Genomic DNA, 12804 nt, shown 5'->3' on the forward strand with positions numbered 1-12804 from the left:
TAGAGAACATAACATATAAGGTGGGGATAACATGGTGAGGACAATTTCACACATATTTAATAAACTCGGTACAACACCGGTGTTCCAGATTACCTCAGACATTTTACAAGAAATTATATTCGTTGGTGGCCCTCAGAGCACTCCCTTTGATTCTCTCTCGGTGCCGCTGTCTACGTGAAAATGAACTCGATGGGTTTCATTTCTATAAAAAGAGAGGGAAAGGAAAAACGAGATTGGGCAAGTAATTGAATTGGTGTATGCCCTAACACTGGTTACACCAGCTACCGCAGCAATCCTCGAGCAGACCAAGCTGAGTTCCCGTGTCTTGCTACCCACCAGATGATTAAAGTGAAGCGAGGCTCCTCAGTTTTGTGCAGCAAAAATCGCTCAACAACCGGCCAATCGCCGAAAGCCAATATATTGGTCCAATCGCTGGGTTTCCATTGGCTGCTACACTGTGTCCTGACTGCAGTGCGGCGTGATGTTTGTGGCGCACACAGGTATGTTATTTTCAAGTCGCACATAAATCCCACAACAGCAACTTCTGAGACTCGCAATCGCAAACATTCAGTTCACACCAATTTACATACAAGTGCAGGCTGGAGGTAGTCTAAAGTGGCATGTGTTCAGTTCAAAGAGGAAAGTGAAAAACACTTCTTCCTCACTGAGCTGGAACTGGTTGCACTGTGCCTGCTGGATGTATGGTCATTGTTGAGACTTGTGCAAGTCAGTGTTGTCATCGTAGGCCATGAGAAAAGTTATTAAGACAACAACGCTCACCAAATGAGCCCCCCGCAGCGGCGCCATGTAGGGACAGAGTTCTGAAAGACATGCCGCCCCCTCATCATCAGTAGGGAGTGTTTACTACACGCAGCCTTTTCTCTCACATGTCCAGACATGGCTGTGCCAGAGACCTGTTGCTCACATGAATCATGTGATCTGGGAACGATAGAAGGCGTCCTCATAAAGTGCAAGGAGAAAGTTGAAAAGCACAATTCACCTTTTGAATGTCTTTCAATGCAGATTTCAAGGTAAAACTCTCGCATGTTGTTGTAGTCGTGTATATATGTGTATATATATATATATATATATATATATATATATATATGTATTTAATTAATATATATATTTATTTATATTATTTATTTATATTTATTATTATATATATATATATTATTTATATATATATATATATATATTATATATTATATATATATATATATATAATATTATATATTATTATTATATATATATGTATTATATATATATATATATATATATATATATATATATATATATATATATATATATTATTAAAAAAACTTACAGGGCGAACCTATCAGAGCCATTTAGAGGGAGGCAGGCATAGGGTGCTGGCCTATTAAGCTTTCTTTATGCACCAAAAATGGCACGGGAACTCCGAGTGCACACAGACTTTTATGCACAGCGTGTTCTCAGTTGCAGGATTCTCCCAAAAGCCAGGAGGTGTACAAACGAATGACTCTGAATAAGCAAGAATGTCATGGACCAAACATGGCTGCATACTCTGCTATACAGCTTCTCGATGCTTGGGAAGAACTGTTGTGTTTATGGCTAATAAACAGAAAAAAGTGACGCAAGAGGAGATGGCATGTCCGTAAGGCCATTTGTTGTCACTTCTGGTTTCAGAAATTGGGAGGCGCACGACCACACACTGCGACAACTTGCAGAGCCTACGCGCTCGACGCAAGAGGTGCAAAGACATCACTTTTGTCGGACAGACGCACACAGTCAGTGTTTGAGAGCATGGGTTCAACTAATGCATTCAATAATGAGCAGCTCGGTGTCAGTCTGCCTGCTAAGCCTGGTTCTTCTCATAAGACTCGAGTCATTGCTCCACTCCAATTTCACTAGTCAAGTTTGTATTTTTCATATTTAATAATTTTCTATTTTGAAATTAAAACCAGGAATGGAGTGATGTAGAGAGTCTGCTGTCTCGTAAGCGCATAGTATCACCTTCTAGGTTGATATGTTGAACATGTTATTGCTCATCACACATGCAGCAGTCACAGAGCAACAGCACCATTCAGAAGCAGTCTTTGTGTTCTTGTCCAGCTGGTGTATGTTAGTCCAATATCTCTCTTTAGCTCTGCTTTTTCTCTTTGCTACATCACTTGTCACTGCAGCTTTCTCTTTGGATCATTCCACAGGACCTTGACACTGAAAAACCCATATTTGTCTTTTTCAATTTTTAATTCAGTCAAACAAGCTTGACGATTTTAAAAGCTAGAAAAAGTAAATATTCAATTTAATTCGGAATGGACCCCAATATGCAGCCTGGGTCAGCTTCCTCAGGATAAGGTTAATGCATTTGGATAGAAAACCCAACAGTTCTCTAATGTATCATCATCTTTTTAAATGTTTCTGGCCTTTATTTCTAGATAGTCAGTCAGACTTGCTCATTCTAGACCGAGACACAGGAAGTGAGCCGCCCACACTCACAAGCGATGTCTCAACATGCTCTTATCTCTCTGACTGTTCCTAAACCCAACATCCTCTCTCTCTGTCTCTGTCTCTGTCTCTGTCTCTTTCTCTCTCTCTTTCTCTGTGTCTGTCTGTCTCTTTCTCTGTGTCTGTCTCTCTCTTTCTCTGTGTCTGTCTCTTTCTGTCTCTTTCTCTGTGTCTGTCTGTCTTTCTCTGTGTCTGTCTGTCTCTTTCTCTGTGTCTGTCTGTCTCTCTCTTTCTCTGTGTCTGTCTGTCTCTCTCTTTCTCTGTGTCTGTCTTTCTCTGTCTCTCTGTCTGTCTCTTTCTCTGTGTCTGTCTCTTTCTGTCTCTTTCTCTGTGTCTGTCTGTCTGTCTCTCTTTCTCTGTGTCTGTCTGTCTCTTTCTCTGTGTCTGTCTCTTTCTGTCTCTTTCTCTGTGTCTGTCTGTCTCTCTCTTTCTCTGTGTCTGTCTCTCTCTTTCGCTGTGTCTGTCTGTCTCTCTCTTTCTCTGTGTCTGTCTGTCTTTCTCTGTGTCTGTCTTTCTCTGTCTCTCTGTCTGTCTCTTCTCTGTCTGTCTCTTCTGTCTCTTCTCTGTGTCTGTCTCTCTCTTTCTGTGTCTGTCTGTCTCTTTCTCTGTGTCTGTCTCTATCTTTCTCTGTGTCTGTCTGTCTCTTTCTGTGTCTGTCTCTCTCTTTCTCTGTGTCTGTCTCTCTCTTTCTCTGTGTCTGTCTCTTTCTGTCTCTTTCTCTGTGTCTGTCTGTCTGTCTCTTTCTCTGTGTCTGTCTCTCTCTTTCTGTCTCTCTCTTTCTCTGTGTCTGTCTCTCTCTTTCTCTGTGTCTGTCTTTCTCTGTGTCTGTCTCTCTCTCTTTGTCTGTCTCTCTCTCTTTGTCTGTCTCTCTCTTGCTCTGTGTCTGTCTGTATGTATCTCTCTCTCTCTCTCTGTCTCTCTCTCTGTCTCTCTCTCTGTCTCTGTCTCTCTCTTTCTCTGTGTCTGTCTGTATGTCTCTCTCTTTCTCTGTGTCTGTCTGTATGTCTCTCTCTTTCTCTGTGTCTGTCTGTATGTCTCTCTCTTTCTCTGTGTCTTTCTCTCTCTCTCTGTGTCTGTCTGTATGTCTCTCTCTTTCTCTGTGTCTTTCTCTCTCTCTCTGTGTCTGTCTGTATGTCTCTCTCTTTCTCTGTGTCTGTCTCTCTCTTTCTCTGTGTCTGTCTGTCTCTCTCTTTCTCTGTCTTTCTCTTTCTGTCTCTTTCTCTGTGTCTGTCTGTCTTTCTCTGTGTCTGTCTGTCTGTCTCTTTCTCTGTGTCTGTCTGTCTCTTTCTCTGTGTCTGTCTGTCTCTCTCTTTCTCTGTGTCTGTCTGTCTCTCTCTTTCTCTGTGTCTGTCTGTCTCTCTCTTTCTCTGTGTCTGTCTGTCTCTCTCTTTCTCTGTGTCTGTCTCTTTCTGTCTCTTTCTCTGTGTCTGTCTGTCTCTCTTTCTCTGTGTCTGTCTGTCTGTCTCTTTCTCTGTGTCTGTCTCTCTCTTTCTCTGTGTCTGTCTCTCTCTTTCTCTGTGTCTGTCTCTTTCTGTCTCTTTCTGTGTCTGTCTTTCTCTCTCTTTCTCTGTGTCTGTCTCTTTCTGTCTCTTTCTCTGTGTCTGTCTGTCTCTCTCTTTCTCTGTGTCTGTCTGTCTTTCTCTGTGTCTGTCTTTCTCTGTCTCTCTGTCTGTCTCTTTCTCTGTGTCTGTCTGTCTGTCTCTCTTTCTCTGTGTCTGTCTGTCTTTCTCTGTGTCTGTCTGTCTCTTCTCTGTGTCTGTCTGTCTCTTTCTCTGTGTCTGTCTGTCTCTTTCTCTGTGTCTGTCTGTCTCTTTCTCTGGTCTGTCTCTCTCTTTCTCTGTGTCTGTCTCTCTCTTTCTCTGGTCTGTCTGTCTGTCTCTTTTCTGTGGTGTCTGTTCTCTTTCTCTGTGTCTGTCTTTTCTGTCTGTCTCTCTATTTGTCTGTCTCTTCCTCTTTGTCTGTCTCTCTCTCTTTGTCTGTCTCTCTGTCTCTGTGTCGTCTGTATGATATCTCTCTGTCTCTCTCCTGTCTCGTCTCTCTCTTTCTCTGTGTCTGTCTGTATGTATCTCTCTCTGTAGCTCTCTCTTTCTCTGTGGTCGTCTGTAGTCTCTCTCTTTCTCTTGTGTCTTTCTCTCTCTCTCTGTGTCTGTCTGTATGTCTCTCTCTTTCTCTGTGTCTTTCTCTCTCTCTCTGTGTCTGTCTGTATGTCTCTCTTTCTCTGTGTCTCTGGGTCTTTCTCTCTCTCTGTGTCTGTCTGTATGTCTCTCTCTTTCTCTGTGTCTTTCTCTCTCTCTCTGTGTCTGTCTGTATGTCTCTCTCTTTCTCTGTGTCTTTCTCTCTCTCTCTGTCTGTCTGTATGTCTCTCTCTTTCTGTGTCTTTCTCTCTCTCTCTGTGTCTGTCTGTATGTCTCTCTCTTTCTCTGTGTCTTTCTCTCTCTCTCTGTCTGTCTGTATGTCTCTCTCTTTCTCTGTGTCTTTCTCTCTCTCTCTCTCTGTCTGTCTCACTCTGTCTATTTTGTCTCCACCTCTGACTGCTAACAGATTGTGGCTGCCTATTACAGAACTTTGGGAAGAATTGTACACAGACGGGTTTACATTTCGGGTTAGGGTTAGAAGTTCTTCTCTACTAGGGTGGCCTTGCTTTTTTTTTATTCAAAGATTTATTGGTATACAGTTTTAAATGTTTTTTTTGCTAAAGCATAAAAGTACAAATTGATCAAATATTTGTAATCCAGTATATAACACAAACTATATGTATATACCATCTCTCTGTCTCAATAGAAGTCTGAAGTGTGTGAAGATAAATACATTCCCAGTCCCTTATCATTGTGTATGAGAACATGAACAGGAATTTTCTGTCTGAAACCTTGGATGACTGAAATAACTTGTGTTCAAGGTGTGCTGCTGAAAGTACACATTGTTAGTGTTGTTTACTCGCTCTGTGTGGATTTACTCTGTGATCAGAGGCTGTTTCTATAGAGTTGTCTGTTTGTTAAATGGAATAAGTGTGTTTTAATATGTAAGACATCAAGATCTTCAGCACATAACATTCCTCTGTACGTGTCTGTCTCCCCTGTTGTATGTAGCACTACGTTGTATTTTCAGACTCCGCTCTGTGTGCTTCTCCTCCGTCTCTCCCCAGCAGCGCCTTTGCATCGTGCTTAAAGTAGGCTCGGCTCCACCATGTTTACACTCATCATTCAAAAATAAACAGAAATGTAAGGCTAAAGTGCTGAATTAGCATGAATTACAGCTCTGCAGCATCAAGTGCAGGCTGTGTGTGGCTGCAGCAGCAGTCAACTGCTATGCATGATGGGGACATTCTGGGAGATTTTATTGGTCTAGTAGCAACCACTGGAACCTGTTAAAGTCTTCGTTACTGTGGGTGGGCTTTTCTCATTAAGCTCTACTTTCTGTCATAGTTGAGTCCTATCTCATTCTGCACAGGACCTGCTTCCTCCAGTGCATAGCCCTGTTACCTTCCCCTGTGTTACACTGTAACCACTTGTGTCTTTTTTTATCTGCATGCTCCTTAAAGACCTAAATGAAAGACTAAGAATCCAGCCCAGCCGTACCTGAATGTCACAGGTCTGAGGCCTGCTTTCTGTATGTGCTAATGCTGTCCTTGAGATGAGCAATAGCCTGCTTTCCTCAGAAGCTCTGAGACCATTCCATCCCCCACCCTGCATGCCAGCTCACAAACAAGCTCCAACACAGATAATGGGAATCACAAGGCTGCACTGCTGAGAGCTTCGAGTCCACCTCCTAATCCTAACTTCTGCTGAGTGGCCTGCAGGACTGCCAAACCTGCGGCCAGCCCTCTCACTTTGCAGCAGCATGTGCTTTTGTCCTGCCAACAACAGCACCATTGTACTCTCGCAGTACTGCCTCTTTTCTTCAGGATTAGCTGCGTTCCCATTTATCCCTTCCTATCTCAGTTTAATTTTCACATATTAATTAGCCTCTCTTTCACAGCCAGCTGCACATGGCTTCATATCTAACCTGATGATAAGTGTGTTGTCTGGGCTTCAGTGGTACACGCAGTATGCATTCAAGCACACGTATAGGCTATACTGTGAAGAACATGCTGCAAATGTAGACTAGAACTGAAACTTTAAAAGAGAGGCAACAGTAATATATGTATACTTGTACTGGTCTGTTTAATCTGTGGTTACATTTGAACAAACTCACATTGTGCATGCACTCTACAGCAGAACTTAATATTGTGCACGCTTTTGATCATAATGCTTGTTTTTGGAAACGAGCATTATGTTATGTTGTTATATGATGGAAATCAGCATTGCCACCTGCCATTTATCCTGGCTGTCCAGGCATGATGCTCCGCCTGCAGCTGGAGTTGAAACTTGCCTGATTAAGAAAGGTTCATTTAACATTTTGGTTGTCGGCCGAAATAGCTTTTATTTCCAACTTGTGTTCTGGCACCCTGGCATGAGCTTGTGTAAGAGGATCACAGCACAGCATGATGAAGCACACCAAGTCAACACACTATAGCTGGAAGACACTTGTAGTCCAGCCACTACAAACTGTAGTCCAGTCCATAGTAAATGGCATTCCTTCACCTGGCCATGAGTCTAGCATTTGGAGTCCGTACTGTATGGAACTGTTAAACAAACGTATAGACTAGCTTCATCCGGTCAAATCTTCCTATCATCCTAAAAAGTTGGAACAAGTTCTCGACTAGTTCTGACTACTCGTGGGTTAGATTTAAATATAAACCTCAAACTGACCTCAGATCATTTGCTGCAGCATCATTAAAGTGTGATGACCCTTTCACAAACGCTCCACAACAAAAGCCCCGATCAGATCAGACGCTATGTATGAACGGTTCAAAGACATGCATCGCAGGCGCATCCTGTCGGGGAGCTACAGCCAACGACAATACAGCAATACTTTTAAAGTCGTCCGATGACTACTTTAAAAGTTGTGTAGTGTGAATTTTGCTTAAGTGAATGTGAATGACGTTGTAGTCCAAGTTCACATGCACGACATTCAAAGTGGTGAAACCACTGTACTGTTCACGCTACACAACTTGCTGTCTTTAAGTAGTTCCTCACACATGACTGAGCGGAGACACGGGGTGACACTACACGATCTCTGACCAGAAGGAATGAGTCCGTCTGCTCTCCACACTACGTTTTGTCATGAAAACGCATTTGAGAAGTGACACAGGAAATGATGCAGTACCATGCACGTAGTCATACTTGTTGTCGTTGGCACACGTGATCACAGAGTGGTTCCTCTAGATGCAACAACAACAACTTTGGTCCATGTTGCAATCTTGATATGAATATTATAATGAATTGATTTGAAGAAATAACTGCCAGAACTTTAATCATAGTTTTTATCCTGAATAATATTCAGCAACTTTGAGTAGAATGAATATCTGTTCCAGTGCATTATTTGTGCATCCCGGATAACATCTCAGGCATTCGATCCCTAGTTGAATGTGTGTTAGCAAAGAAAGTGTCTGTTGTGAAGTTCAAGAGCCAAAGCTGTTATCTAATGCCGTGTTTCTACTGCGCGGTACAGCTCTGCTAGACTCTACTCACTTCTGGGCCAGGTTCTTTTCTCTATTTCGTTTGCCACTGCAGATAGTACTGCCTCAGTGTAGGCGGGGTGATCAGCTGATCATTGTAGCGACGCATCATGAAACTGCCGTGAAAACGGGAGACTTGCTGAATCCTTTCATCAGCAACCAAACCGAGGAACGTCTGCACTTGCTCTACTGTAAGGAGTGGTGTACACCGTAGTTTTGCCGGCTGCCTTTAAAAAAAATCTAGGTTGAGAAGAAGAAAAAGCGATTGCTATCGACGGTAGTTTGCTGTTCAAATAAACGACGGGTGTGTGCAGGATCTCCTGTAATGGGCTAGTAACATCACAAAAGATCATTTAATATAATACAATAATTTTATTTAGGGATGGTTACTGAAACCTCGTATCAAATGTGCCTAAAGATAATAATATTATTTACACACACACACACACACACACACACACACACACACACACACACACTGACTACAGGGACAGCCCCCCTGCAGCAACTCTGGGTTAAGTGCCTTGCTCAGGGGTACAATGGTGCTGCTCTAGAAACAAGATTTAACCTATTTAAAATATTAAATTCTTATCCGGTTATGAATTTAAAGACAACCAGGCTGACACAGGAATCGTATAGTTAATATGCACACTTCAGTATTTGTTGTTATTTATCGCAAGTGATATCATCATCGCAATATTGAACAATGTTATTGCACATCGCAGATTTTCCTTATATGGTGCAGGCCTATCCTGAAGTTAAGTAAAATAGCATATATACTCCGCAGCTAATACAATTAAATAGTGAATCTCACTCCCTCCGCTTCCTCAGGGTCTCCATGCAGGTCTCTGTCCAGTACCATCGTCTGTTGCAGTGTAGCACTATTACTTAATGTCGGACCACCTAAGGCAACTTTTTAACTTGCTAATTGTTTCTGGTCCCCTAATATGACTACTGGCAGTGCTACACTTATTTACTCTTTTGTCTGCTGATTTTCTGACACACATGGAGCAGAACAGGTAGCTTTTTATGGCAATTATATGGAAATCTGTTGAAGGTACATTAACTTGTGCAACACATTCACAAGTTTGTTCAGTTCAGAGAGTTTGGTGAATCTAACTTGGAACACTCATTCCAGCAATCCTCAGAAAAAGTGATTTTTCCTTTGGATAAGAAAATGTTGTTCGTTTTTGTGTCTGCTTCTTGAAAAGCCTTGCTCCAGACCACTTCTCTTATTCCAGGCTGAGGTTAAGTCTGTCACTGCAGCCAGAGAGAGAGCTGCAGTGCGAGCCAGGCTCCTCCTTTGTATCCAGCCCACTGCCAACTCATGCTCCTGCTTTCCTTTTTTACACCACCTCCTTCTTTTCCTCTAATTGTATGCTTCCCAACTCTGCCAGGACTGTTGAAGCAGAATGCTGACATGGTCTCTCTTTTCTCTCCTCCATTCACAAAGCCAGTTTTCACTTTTATACTTTAATACTTCTTGAGACACAGTTAATTTGGCTAATTGTGAAAGAATGTGTCTGAATTCATATCTGATATGACTCGCATGGCATTGTAAATATGAATGGTGTTTGTAGCTGTGTCTTCTTCATCTTTCCATTACTACAGTCAGCATCCGGCTCTGTCTAGCGCATGTGTTGCCCATCTATACATATTGAATGAAACCTTTTGCGGTAGTATAGTAACAAGTCTTCCCTCTTTCCCTCAGACCTTTGTTCTCTTCCAGTTTAACTTCCTTCTCTCCTGTACCCAGAAGCCTTCTCCTCTTTCCTGTCAGCTTGGCCAAAGCTGCTGGCATTTACTGGCACCCTAAAGCTCTGCCAACGTAGGCCTTAGTCATGCTCCTGGACTCCTCCTCCCTCTGAACTTTTTTTTTTTCTTTCTTTCTCTGTTCTTCAACTCCAACTTTAAAGCTCTGACTGTTGGGAGAATCATGAAGAATAAAGACAACTAAAGCAACAAGCAATTTAAAGATGATAAGCACCAACGCTGGACAGTCCTTGGCTTCATTTTAAAACATACAGTAGACACCCTGCAGGGTTTTGCTCATCACAACATGAACTGAAGAACTGGGTTAATCAGGCCGTTCTTTTAAATGAGCACACGGCCAGCAGCCCAGAGGGAGGGCCAGCCCCTCTCTGCCCTCTCTGCCCTGGGCCAGGATCAGTGTCAGCCTTCTCTTTTTTTTTTTTTTTTTTGTATATAGAGAGAAGATGTGATTAAAAAAAAAAAAAAAAAAAATATATCCTATTTCCAAAATGAAGCAGTCACTATACAAAGGCATTAAAGTTTTGATCGTTACAAAGGTCCCAAGGCCGGAATTTAACATGGGACATCGACACGTCCAGGGAATGCACCATATTTTTCCTAATACTACATTGTGAACAACAGCAGTAGAGCTAGTTAACGTTAGCTGTTAGCTGTTAGCAGCCGGTAACAGAGGTGCTATTGACTTGCAGTAAGGTGCGTTCAAGCTCAATTCAGTAAAAATTATTATTGGGTGAAGGTACATTTATAAACTTCATCATGATGTGTTCAATGTAGTCTTGAAAATGTAGTTTTTGGTGAGAAACTTGAATAAATCCATTTAATAGATATTAGAGAGATAATTCTGACCTGTTTAACTTCCTAACAAAAAACAGTATGCAAACTGTAATAAAGGAGTGTACTAGTACATGGGATTTATTGTTTTGTTTTTACTGTTGTCTTGAATTGGTATGGAGAATCGTGGAATTTCACTGGTATTGGTATCTACTACATTTCTGGCATCCTCACATCCCTCGTAGAGCAGCTGCTTCCTACGGCCCACAGTCTACATTATTAAGCAGAGTGTTCGCCTGTCAGATGAGCAGCCTAACAACTCTGTGTGGTAAGCATGTTCTTCATGGATTATATTGTCCTGGCCTTTTACATCATGGATTTTTGCTTGTGCTCATCTTGTTTTAGGTTTTCTCCTTTCTCCTACTATCCATCAGTTTCTATTGAGGTAGTTTGTGGGTATATCAGCTGCAGCCCTCTTTGGTCAGATGTTTGTGGAGGAACCTGAAGCAGACGATGTAGATTTTGTCACCCCTCTCTATGACAGCAGAACAGGCAGATATACAATTACTCGTCATTCTAATGGCAACACCTTGTTGAAATGTATGCACTCTGGTCAAGCAGGCAATTACCTCCCAGTGTTTGGTGTGAAGGGGAGGATTAGCCCATTCACTTTGGTTAATTAGACTGAGCAGTTGTCAGCTTACTGCTGACTCGTCCTTGTTGCCATTACTCCTCATTAAGTGTTTCTGTGTCAATCTTTTCATGTCAAGGGCCCTAAAACAATATGGAGCACTGGCAGTGAGCTTTTACAAAGCATCTTTAAAAGCTTTATGCTAAGCTGAACCTGAATGTGTTGCTCAGCTGCTCGGCTTTCACACATGAAAAGTGAAAATACAGTACAGTTATAAGCAGTCGACGTTTATTCACCCTTACTACCAATCCATTAACATGGCTTATAACACCTGTAGCTTCTGGACCTCACCAAATACCTTCCCATTTTTCCAATGCCTCCTTTATTTTTCTATTACACCCCCAAAGTGCCACTTAATTGGGACACTTTTACTAAATGCCTTAGTGGGCCCTTTTTACTCAGTATAGCCAAATAAGGCTTGTCCATATGTACTGTTGGGCCAGACTTCACCTAAGCCTGGGATAAAATAACTTAAGAAGTGGGAATGGAAATTCAAACAGCTGGAAAATGAAATAAATTAATCATTGTTGAGTGACCACAGCTACAAGTTCTGCTATACACGACTATAAGAATGTGTAATGGTACGGGCAGAAACACATATCAAAGGGTGCAAGAGCAGAAGCCTGTGTCGTCTGTTTTTTCAGTGGTCATATACTGTATGTGTGAAGTACTGTATGCCTATTGATTCTTTATAACAGCGTTCACAGCTCCTTTGTTGAAGCTATTTTAAGAATCACCAACAAGGGAGATTGTTCTTCTTAACTTTGGGAGGCCTTTTAATCCAAACACGCATAAGGGTGGGCCATATGACTTGAAATGTATCTTATACTATTTCTGTTTTTATGCAGTGACCTATTATTTCTGGGTATCACAAACGTATAAGGGATTTTCATCTCAAAACAGGATTCTACCTCTTTTCACTCTATTGGTTATGTAAGGGAACATATCTTGATTTAAAAATATTTTTATAACAATTTTTTAACTGATGTGTATTGGCTCCAAATAGGAATGACAATGAGGTGTAGGTGAACATGTGTTTGGGGAGGAGCAGCCTGCCTATAATGTAGGTGAATCAATACATGTAATGGGATTCCTTCTCAGTCAGTAACAGCCATGCACACGGCTACGAGCCGCAGCAGTTCAGGGGGTTTACTAAACCTGCCACAAATACTGTGAGGGGGACAACATCATATTTTATCATTTAGTTTAACTCTAGATGTAAATAAGCCCAGCCACAGTGAATCTGATTGGCATAAAACACAGCTAAATAAGCGGCTGCTGGAGTTTTTAATATTGTTTGAAGAGAATACTTTTGGAACTGAAACTGAGGAAGTTGTATGTAAATGTGAATCTTTTAAAACTGAAGCGGAAAAAGTAAACTAGTGTGAATGAATCCATCCAAAGGAAGAGGATAGTCGTCATTTCAGACGAAAAGTAGGAGTAGGAAGTGGAGCGGCTCATCATCCAATGAGTTTTTTTTATTAATTTTTTTATTAAAGGGGTCGCAGATAGTAAAAAGGAC

General features: G+C 41.7%; 1 protein-coding gene across 1 annotated transcript in view; it reads left to right on the forward strand.

Moving 5' to 3' along the window:
- The window catches only part of chsy1 (chondroitin sulfate synthase 1), a 49876-nt gene that overhangs the window by 4736 nt on the left and 32336 nt on the right, over positions 1-12804 (forward strand).

Source organism: Cottoperca gobio, chromosome 3 (assembly GCF_900634415.1).
Source record: "Cottoperca gobio chromosome 3, fCotGob3.1, whole genome shotgun sequence".
Lineage (NCBI taxonomy): Eukaryota > Metazoa > Chordata > Actinopteri > Perciformes > Bovichtidae > Cottoperca > Cottoperca gobio.